Genomic DNA, 9,735 nt, shown 5'->3' with positions numbered 1-9,735 from the left:
CAGTTATAAAAATTAGTTAAAATTAAGATAAGGATCTCAGGGGTATTTTTTAAACACCGATCTTTCCTTTTTTAAAAAATGCTCTTTCTAAAAATCAACTTTTGCCCTTCTTACCTTGTTGTAACACTTTTCCATGCCTTTTAAGTGACCCTGTTTTGAGCAGTGTTAACACTTCAGAAAGATCTCCAGATATGTGTCATGTATCTTTTGGTCTGCTTTAATAACAAAACAGAATCTCCTTGTTATCCTCACTTGCTCACCAATGTACATTCTTGCCCCTGTGTTTATACAGTATGTTCATTAGTGTTTTTTACTTGTCTAGTCTTTGGGGCCATAAAACTAGAGTTTATTATCCTCCAGGTGATGAATCTTCTTATTTACAAATTAATTGCAGATCATGTGTGGGCAGCATGATTGCTGATCCTGCCTAACGAATACATTTAGTGTTTAATTTTTTTTCCTGTTGCTATTTTCTCATTTGAAGTGGGTAGACCAAAACCAATTAATTCTATTCCACTTTTTCAGTACTTTGCTGCATGCTTCTTCTGTCACTACAGATGCTTATGACTCTTAATGTATGGCTTTAAATAACATTGATATTAGAGATGTGCTGATATTAAACTACATGCTCCTGATAACTGCATCTTTCAGGTAAAGCAGAGCTGCTAATTACTTTAAGAAATTTTAGGTTACATATTCATATTTTGAACTAATTTGTCTTCAACAAACTGCTTACATTCAGATTACTTTAATAATAATCATCATCATAGAGCTAGAAATTTTTAGGAACATTTAAAAACATAGCTCAGAGACTATAATAGTTGAAGGCAATTTTACCAGAGAGTAGTCTTGTGGGTTTTTTTTTTAAATATCTGAATATGAAATTAATAGACCTGTGGGATATTTTAGATGCAGAAGTTAGTAGGGTTTTGTCCTCCTCAATATCTAGTCAATCAGGATATCTGAATGAAGCAAAAAGCAACTTTGTATTTGTGAAGATGAGCATTTATTGAGGCCATCATAAGATTTCTGCTGGCTTTTATGGCCCATGATAAGATTTTAGCATTAGTGAGTGAGTGGGGAAGTAAACTAAATGAACAGGTAAATATTTATGTGAATATATCATGACATAGCCCTTACCCTAACACCATAAGAATCTAGTATATAATAGAATTATCTTTATTTTTTCAATGTTAAAAAAATTGTGACCTGGTTCTATATAATCATATTAGTCTAATGACACTTCAGTGACACCAATCTTAATGCAATAACAGACGACCAGGGACTCAAAAAATTATGTGACATTTACAAGCACTAGACACTTGAAACATATAAATGAATTAAAGTGTTAGCTATTTTAAGTATGTATGATATTTCTAGCACTGTGCTAGGCCTGATCATATAGGTTATTTCATTCAATCCTCAATTGTATACTTTTTCTTGCAGATGAGGAAATAGTAATTTATTCCTGACTTCTTAGTTTTCCTGTTCTCATAAATGCTTCAGCAGAAGTAAGCATTACCATCACTTAAGTTATTAAAGCTAAGGCTGTGTAAGTACTTGAAGAGATTCAAACATCAGATGGGTGCTTGAACTGGATGAGTTTAAAATTCATCCAACCCTGAGATTCTATAAATTTATATAACACTGCTCTCTTTTAGCCTTAAAAGCCATACAGCAGGGGAAAAAAACTCCAGCAGGATAATACAAATATGAGGCATAAACCATGTTCTGCTGCTCACAGAGAGGTCACATTCATGGCAATCTGTCCAGGAGTGTTTGGAGCTGATTATGTATACACAATTGTTTGTCCTTAATCATCCACATCATAGTAAAATATCACCTAATACATAAAACATGAGAAAGAATTGGCTAGAAAGGACTCCCCCTACCCCATTTTTTAAAGCAGTCAGCTTTATACTCTCACCTACAGAATGAGCAGAGGTTAGAACATTCTAATTCCATTTCTCTGTAGGACACCAAAAACAGAAGCAGCTTGCATTGAAATAGTACTGTGACTAAGCCTAGCCTCACTGTTGCATGTTTCTAATTGCATGCACTTCAAGGTTTGAGGCTTTTTTAGAAAGCTATTAAAAGTTAGAAAAGTAGGCCCTACAGTATGACTTAGAGTTTACTTCTAAAAAATTCAACTACTTAAAATTCATTAGTATTTAAGGCAGTGTTATTTTTCACTTATTTTAACTTTATTCCCTTTCATTGTTATAAATAGTCATACAAGTAAGTTATATGCTCATGTGCATGGGCTTTAAAAAAATGGGAACCTGGAACCTGTTGCAAAAAATACAGAGGAGGGACTAAAGAATATTTAATAAACTTGGTCTTAATTTAATATTATCCTTTGGCTATTTTACATGATAGTTTGTGTTTGAAAAAATTCCAGGGGCAAAGAATTCTTAAGTGTTTGCTCCAATGAACTGGAAAGAAAGTTTGGTTTTTCCTGCTGTCAGGTATGTTTACATCTTTTTTGTAGTTTAGTTGCTTTTTTGCTGGGCAAGTTAAGTTCTTAGAGTCAGTCCATAATTTCTCAATCAAGTCAATTTTAGCCTCTCTCTCTCTCTTTTTTTTTTTTTTTTTTTTTTTACTGTGGTAAAGCATACATAAAATTTACCATTTAAAGTGTACAGTCTGTGGCATTAAGTACATTCACATTGTTGTACAATTATCACCACCATCCATCTCCATCCGTCCATTTATTTTTACTACAAATGTAGAATTGGGCCATTGCTGCAGCTTTTCTGACCCCTACTTTACCTTTCTTAGCTGGTTTCCACAAGATAAACTTGCCAAAGGTCTTCTAACCCAAGGGCACTTTTGTTTATCTGTATTTGCTACCAACAGATTTAGTGGCATGAGGTAGCTAAGGAAAGTGATGACACTGGAAAGTAGATGGGTCAATGCAAATTATGAGGAGTAATAAGAATGTTTACAGGCTCAAAGATGTTTTGAACTTTCTGTAAAATTACAATCATATATTTGAAATAAATAATTTTTTAAAGATTTCTAAAACCAAAAGCTAAAGTTTAAAGCTATGAAATGCTGTGGCATTGACTTTTTTCTCCCGAATATGAAATAGAAAACACAAGATATTAAATTATATGATTTTGGGGATAAAATCTGTGGAAATGTCAATTTTTTATACATTAATTATTTGTATATCTGAACATGTTGCCATAGATATTGAATCTCCAAAATAGCTTCATACAGCTGTTCTCAAAACATATGTGTAAGATAAGGATAAACTCACTCTTCCCGTATATCTATTCATTCCATAATTTAGTTTTCAGTTGAGCCTGAACATATATCAGGTGAAAATAAGATGATCCAGATCTGTCAGTATTGATGTACATGTAGGTGGTTCCTTTATTATAATTTGTGAAATGCTTGCATGCTCTCTTGGTGAGGGATCTCAGACTGAGAGAAAGAAGCAAGATACAAGATGGCAAAGATCAATCAAGCTGTGCAGTTTTGTGAAGTGATCAAGGACAATAGGTTTTAAACAAACAAGGTAAATTGTTGGCCTATTCAAAGGTAAGGTGCTATAGTACAGCATTTGAGTGCAGATAATTTGATATCTTAAAAGCTGTTTCTTGTTATTTCTTTTCAGTCTAAAGTGACTGACAACACTTCTGAAATCACTTGCTTCCATTTGAGTGGCATTTCATTAAAAATCCCAAGCTAAGACTCCTCTTATTCCTTTATTAAGTACTGCAGTCTACATCAAAACTGTCTACAACCATGAGTTGTTTGTGTTTATATCTTTACATTAAGTGCCTCTCGATTGTATTGACAAAAATCACTTTTGTTTTTCAATTACTTGTAAGATTCTAAAAGAAACAGATGTCAGAAATAAGTTTACAGTGATGAACAGCTACCTCAATAGGTGTAAAATCAATTTGTAATTTTTATTTAAGAAGAGGGATCTGCCAAGCTACCCACTGTTCCTTTGCTTTCCAATTTGGGGTAGTGATGGTATACCTAATTCCAGAGAGAAATTTTAGTTTTTTAAAAAATAGGACAATGTACTTTACTGCAAAGTCAAGCATATCATGAGTCACCTTGACATTTTTCAGGAAATGAGTTTGTTTTCAACCTTCCTTCTTTCTGGGTCTTAATTTTCTCCCTGAAATGATATGATCATTCTTTATCTTACAAGTAAATCTATTTCAGAATCAAAGTTCACAGTGAGGAGCTAATGAATGAACTCAGTGTTAAGATGGAGAAATGACAAAGATGCAGAGAAAACTAAAGGACCACCAATGCAAGTAGATGTTATGCTAAAATAAAGTTTAAAATTTTGGATTTTTTACCCTTTACATTTCTCTTGAAGTTAACTTCTGCACTTCATAATCAATGACTAAAATAGCATAAGCAAGAAGACTAGGTAGATGTGTTGTCTAATAGGGCTACCACGATGCCAATCCTCATTTGAGGTAAAAGAACGATTGCTGATTTACAAATACTAAAACAAGGCCACATAAGGCATTTAGGTTCCTGCCTGAACACATCAAACACATCAATGAATTTGCCACATCGTTTGCTACAAACGATGACTAGAGAAGTGTACTGCTTGCAAATACTCAGAAAATAATTTAGAATTACCAAACGCAAAGTATTAACGGCCTGCATTTGAAAACAAAACTGTTGTGTTGAAGTGTAGCCAACTAGGCAAAAACAAATGGTTGCGGGGGACCCCCGTCAAGTGGATAAGTTATTTTGGGTCTACCTGAGGAGGAACAAAGATGAGAGAAGCCATTTAAGAGCAGTTCTGCTTTCTGCCTCTTTTGTTCTTGCCAGGGTGCCCATTTTTAAAGTATTCAAACAAAGAACCACAAACCGCCAGTCACACCATAATACCAGCTTGTGTTTACATTTTCAGCTCTCCGGATCGTGATCCTATTCAGTGCACACAGAGCGAGTGCTCGTGTACACGCGCCCGTCCGCCATCAGGAGGACTGAAACTGTAAACACAAGCTGGTATTTTGGTGTGATCACGCTAATATGGCGGCTTGTGGGGTCAAGGGGTGGAAGGTGAATTATGGATCCAGAATTTCCTTGCTTTTGTCAGTTTTAAGTCAGGCTGCTTACGCAGTAGCTGCTTTTCAAACTTGAATAACTCAGCTATTTTAAATAAATGAAGACCTACCTTAAATAATTAGAGGGACTACACTGGAGAACTGTCTTCCCAGGAAAGTAGTGGAAGCTCCATTCCTCAGAACCTATAAAATGAGACCATGAAAGACCTGTAACTTCTAGTTCAGAACATAACCATGTTGGTCAAGGCAGAAAGTGTTGGGTAAAATTATCCGAAGTCTCTACAGGACGTCTTATCTCAAAAGAAAGCCATTTAGGTGGCTTGTTGTACTATTTGAAGTCCGTTTAGCCAAGAAAATAGAAAAAATAAAATAAATAAAGTTAATTATTCAATGTACCCTTAAGAGAAGTGGACCAAGTTTGAGAGTAACAGAATACTTTCCCCACCCTGCTATTGAACAAAAATTTACTTTTGACATCTAGTTACAGGTAGATAATAAACCCTTAGCCAAAGTTATGCTAGATGGGATCTTCAAGATTATTTGAATTTTGAAGTGCTATGAAGTATTCTCAGTATAAAAAATATCAGAAATGGTATCCTAGTTCACCCCAACAAGGACATGAAAAAGATCATTAGGAGCAGATTTCTTAGAGCTCAATTTCTATAGAAACATAGGCTAGCAAATAAATAGGTAAAATTAGTTTTATAGTCTCATTAATTTCTTCATCAGGTACAGGTACATATAATCCTTTTAGTCTGTTACTTTTTTAAAAGTATAATCTTACTAAAATCATCAATGTTAGAAAGATAAATGGTGGTTTTAGTAAATGGAATACATTCATCTTGCTCTTGGCTCTTTCGAGTGGAGGTTACATGAGGACTGGTTGTAGTTCTAGGAAAGTAATTTAAAATTTTCATTCCTGCTGACAACACAGACATTTCTTTCAATGTGTTTTTTTTTTTTTAAATTAATTAATTAATTAATTATTTAATGGAGGTACTGGGATTTGAACCCAGGACATCATGCATGCTAAGCACACACTCTACCACTGAGCTATTCACTCCCCAGTGTAATATTTAGATTTGTGTGAAAATGGTCCTAAAGTAGAATTCAGTTATCAAACTGTGTTTTTTTGTTGTGCATGTTGTTCTGTGGAAATGGAAATGGAAAACAGAAAGAAAGATTTCTTTGTCATATATGAAGTTATTTCCAGTTTATCAGAAATAAAGCTTTAAAACAAAGCTCAAAGAAGGGAAGTTTTTCACCTTAACACGAACAGACCAATAATAAGAATTGTATATAATAATAATTTTCTCTCTCTGTATATTTTTTAGTTGTTCCATTCCTGTGACAACACTGCAATTTCTAGAAGTACAAAGTTCAGGTAGTCCTTTGGTCCATTATAATCTTAAAGCTTTCTACAGACGTGAAATTATCAGCCATCCGTATGTCGAGATATGTGGAGTCCCTTTCTCTTAGAAGCCATTTCTGATTAACACGGAACAATTGACCACTTCCTCCCTTTCATGTGCATATTTCTTTTTTTTTTTTCACATGTAATAATATATGTAACAGATGCATATAAATATCTATACAATAAGCAATCTTATAAAAAAAATAACTAGAATAACTAATTAATCCATAACAGCTTATTTTAAGTGAATTCATTTTGGACTTGTCTATCTTATTACACCAACTATTTTAGAATTTGAATTATATTTAAATGAAAGTTGTAGTTCCCACAGCACCGTTTGTTCTGCTGGCTGTAATGATGGCACTACTGATTAAAGATGGAGGTGGTGGAGGGTGAGAAAATAGAATGTAAGGAGAGGCCAATGTTCTAAAGGACTGGAAAGGCCTCGGGAGGATTTTCCATATTTTTAAACATCATTAACATATCTTTTATTACTTGGCCTGCAACAATGTCTTCACTTTCCATTGACTGTAGATATACAACTCTTTTAGAAGGAAGGGAAAAGTAGATTTAAAGAATAGAGAAAATAATATGAATGATTAAAAACAAACAAAAAGCCACACTATTTCTTGTTGTATTTTCCTGCTTTAAGGGTTTTACCTGGCTTTTTTTTTCCTTGGAACGTTTTAATAGAAAAATGTGTTAAAGTGGACTTATTTTCTCCTTGTTTAGTTAAAATTCTTCTCTTCTTGGAAAAGGGAGTGGCTATTTCTGAATTTGAGTAGTTACAGCAAAAAGGGGTAACTACCATGAGATTTTATTTCATCTTATTAGCGTAATGCTTTTTAATTTGGAAAATAGTGATGTTTTATGAAATGATTATTTGGTTAGTAGTTCTTCTACTGACCAGATCAGATTCTGTGGCGGCTAACAGGACAGGTGATGCCCAAATTTATTCTTAATAGTCTTACGTTAGAAGTCAGCTCAGAATATCGTTGAATGAGACAACCTTGGGCCTCAATCATAAAAAGTGTTTCTTCTTTTCAAGACAGAAATCTGTTCAGATTTAGTTAGGCATCAGAGAAAATAATGACAGACTTGGCTTAGATACTAGAAGTTTTGAAAAGTGGAACTCAAAACTTCAAAACTTAAATGAGAGTTTGCATAGAGCAAGCACAAGTTTAAGCATTTATAACATTTTAAAATTTACCCTCTTTGAAAGGCAATTTCTCATTGTATGTCAGCTTTGCTCTTCCTTATTCATTATTTAAAATATTTCCCATATGATAATACAGATAGAAACAGGAAAATAATTTTATAACAAAATGTTAAATTGTATACAAGTATATATAAAACTAGACAGTAAGAAATGACAAGAGATGAGTAATGCTTTTGTTGTTTTTATACCTGGATTGCAAGGGCATGGACGAGACAGTCTCAGCAATAAATAATGTCATGCATGAGGTAGGCAAATAAATAGGAAATACTACACCACAATGGAATATACGTTAATAAACATTAATACCTAGTAGTGAAATTAAAGCAATGTGAAGAAGTACTTGAAGAAAAATAATCTAGTCAGATGTTAATCAGTATAAGACGAAGAGATAAAATCCTAACATTGGATGTTCAAAAAACCATTTTTTCTCACACAAAAAATGATTTCAGAACTATTCTATCTTTAAGTCTTGGTAGAAATGATCAACTAACTGCATCTCCCTAGAAGTTTACCAAGGGGGACCAACACTCCAGGTCCTCCAGTGGTCTCAATATCATGTGTATAAATAGTTATTTTGCCACTAAAGAAAGAGAGGGACATAATCTGAACAAGGCATTTTTAAGGCATATCTTTATTTATTTCCATTTTTTATTTTTTAAGAGATTTTTCTTTCTTTGCTCTTCGTACCTTGTAATGGGTGGGATTTGTGAAGAGAGGAGAGGCAAAAAAGACAGAGATGGAGAGAATAATTATAAATAGTTTACACTATACTTTAACCATTGTTTACCAAGGAAGAGTTTCTCTATATAAAAAAGTATTGTTTTTAAAAAGTCACAGGTTTATTTAATTATTGACTACACAAATGCATGCTCATTGTTAAAAATTAAAACAATACACCAATGTATTAGAGTAAAAAGTGGAAGCTCTGTATAACTGAAAAATTGTGCTCTACACTGGAATTTGACACAACATTGTAAAATGATTATAAATCAATAAAAAATGTTAAAAAAAAAAAAAAGAAAGCTCTTATTTGTACCTTTAAAGCACATCATTTTGTATCTCCCTATCCCAGAGGTAAATAAGATTAAATGTGTGGTGTCTATCACTTCAGAACATATTCTTCTGCATTTACATGACATAAATTATTTGGAGAGTTTTGCTTGTTCGGTTTTTTAACTCTCAACCATAAATCTTGTAGATTTTTTCCATGTACTCATATGTTGATCTATATCCTTCTTTTAAAACTGCTGTATAGTATTCCAAAGTACAGATAGATGTACCCCAATTTATTTATTCTGCCAGTGATGAACTTCCAGGTTCTTTCAAGTATTTTGTATTGAAAATAATGATGCAGTGAGTAGCCTTGCATACCTGTCTTTGTGGGTAAGTTTGAGTAATTTACAGGATAGGTTCAAAGGACTGGAAAGCTGGATCAAATGCATATGTGTTATATTTTGGTGAACACTGCCAAACCGCTGATTATAATGAACGAAAGTGCCAGCTAAATACTTTTAAACGGTAGCTTTAAAAACAACAAAGTTATGTAGAAATTCGAAGAACCAAAGGACCAGTTTTGACCATTATATTACATTGTTAGTTCATCTAAGCAACAAATACGTATTGAGTGCTGCCATAACTCAGGTGCAGGTTAGTGGTGGGACAGTAAGTTACAGGGCAGAATAAACATTATCTTCACCCTTAAGATCATAATCAGTTCTGAAAGCAGAGTCCTATGGTACTGTTTTCCCCTTTGTTTTACAAAAAAGGAATGGATGTTTGAATAAAATACAAAATAATATAAAACTAACTTGATCTTTCAACTTGAAGTAGGCATCCTACATCAATTTCAACTTGTGCATGTGTGTGCATGCATTGGCAATTCTGTGACCAAGACAGCAAGGCTATCACTTTTGAACAAACTATCTTCCAAATAAGTTGATCTCTCTAGCTCCAGTGCAAAGAAAATGTTAAGGGATATTCAAAACTAACACAGACATCAACACACTTTGACAGCCTATTAGTTATGCAAATATGAAGTTATCAATAGC

This window comes from Camelus dromedarius, chromosome 4, assembly GCF_036321535.1.
Source record: "Camelus dromedarius isolate mCamDro1 chromosome 4, mCamDro1.pat, whole genome shotgun sequence".
NCBI lineage: Eukaryota > Metazoa > Chordata > Mammalia > Artiodactyla > Camelidae > Camelus > Camelus dromedarius.
This window is presented reverse-complemented; position numbering follows the sequence as displayed.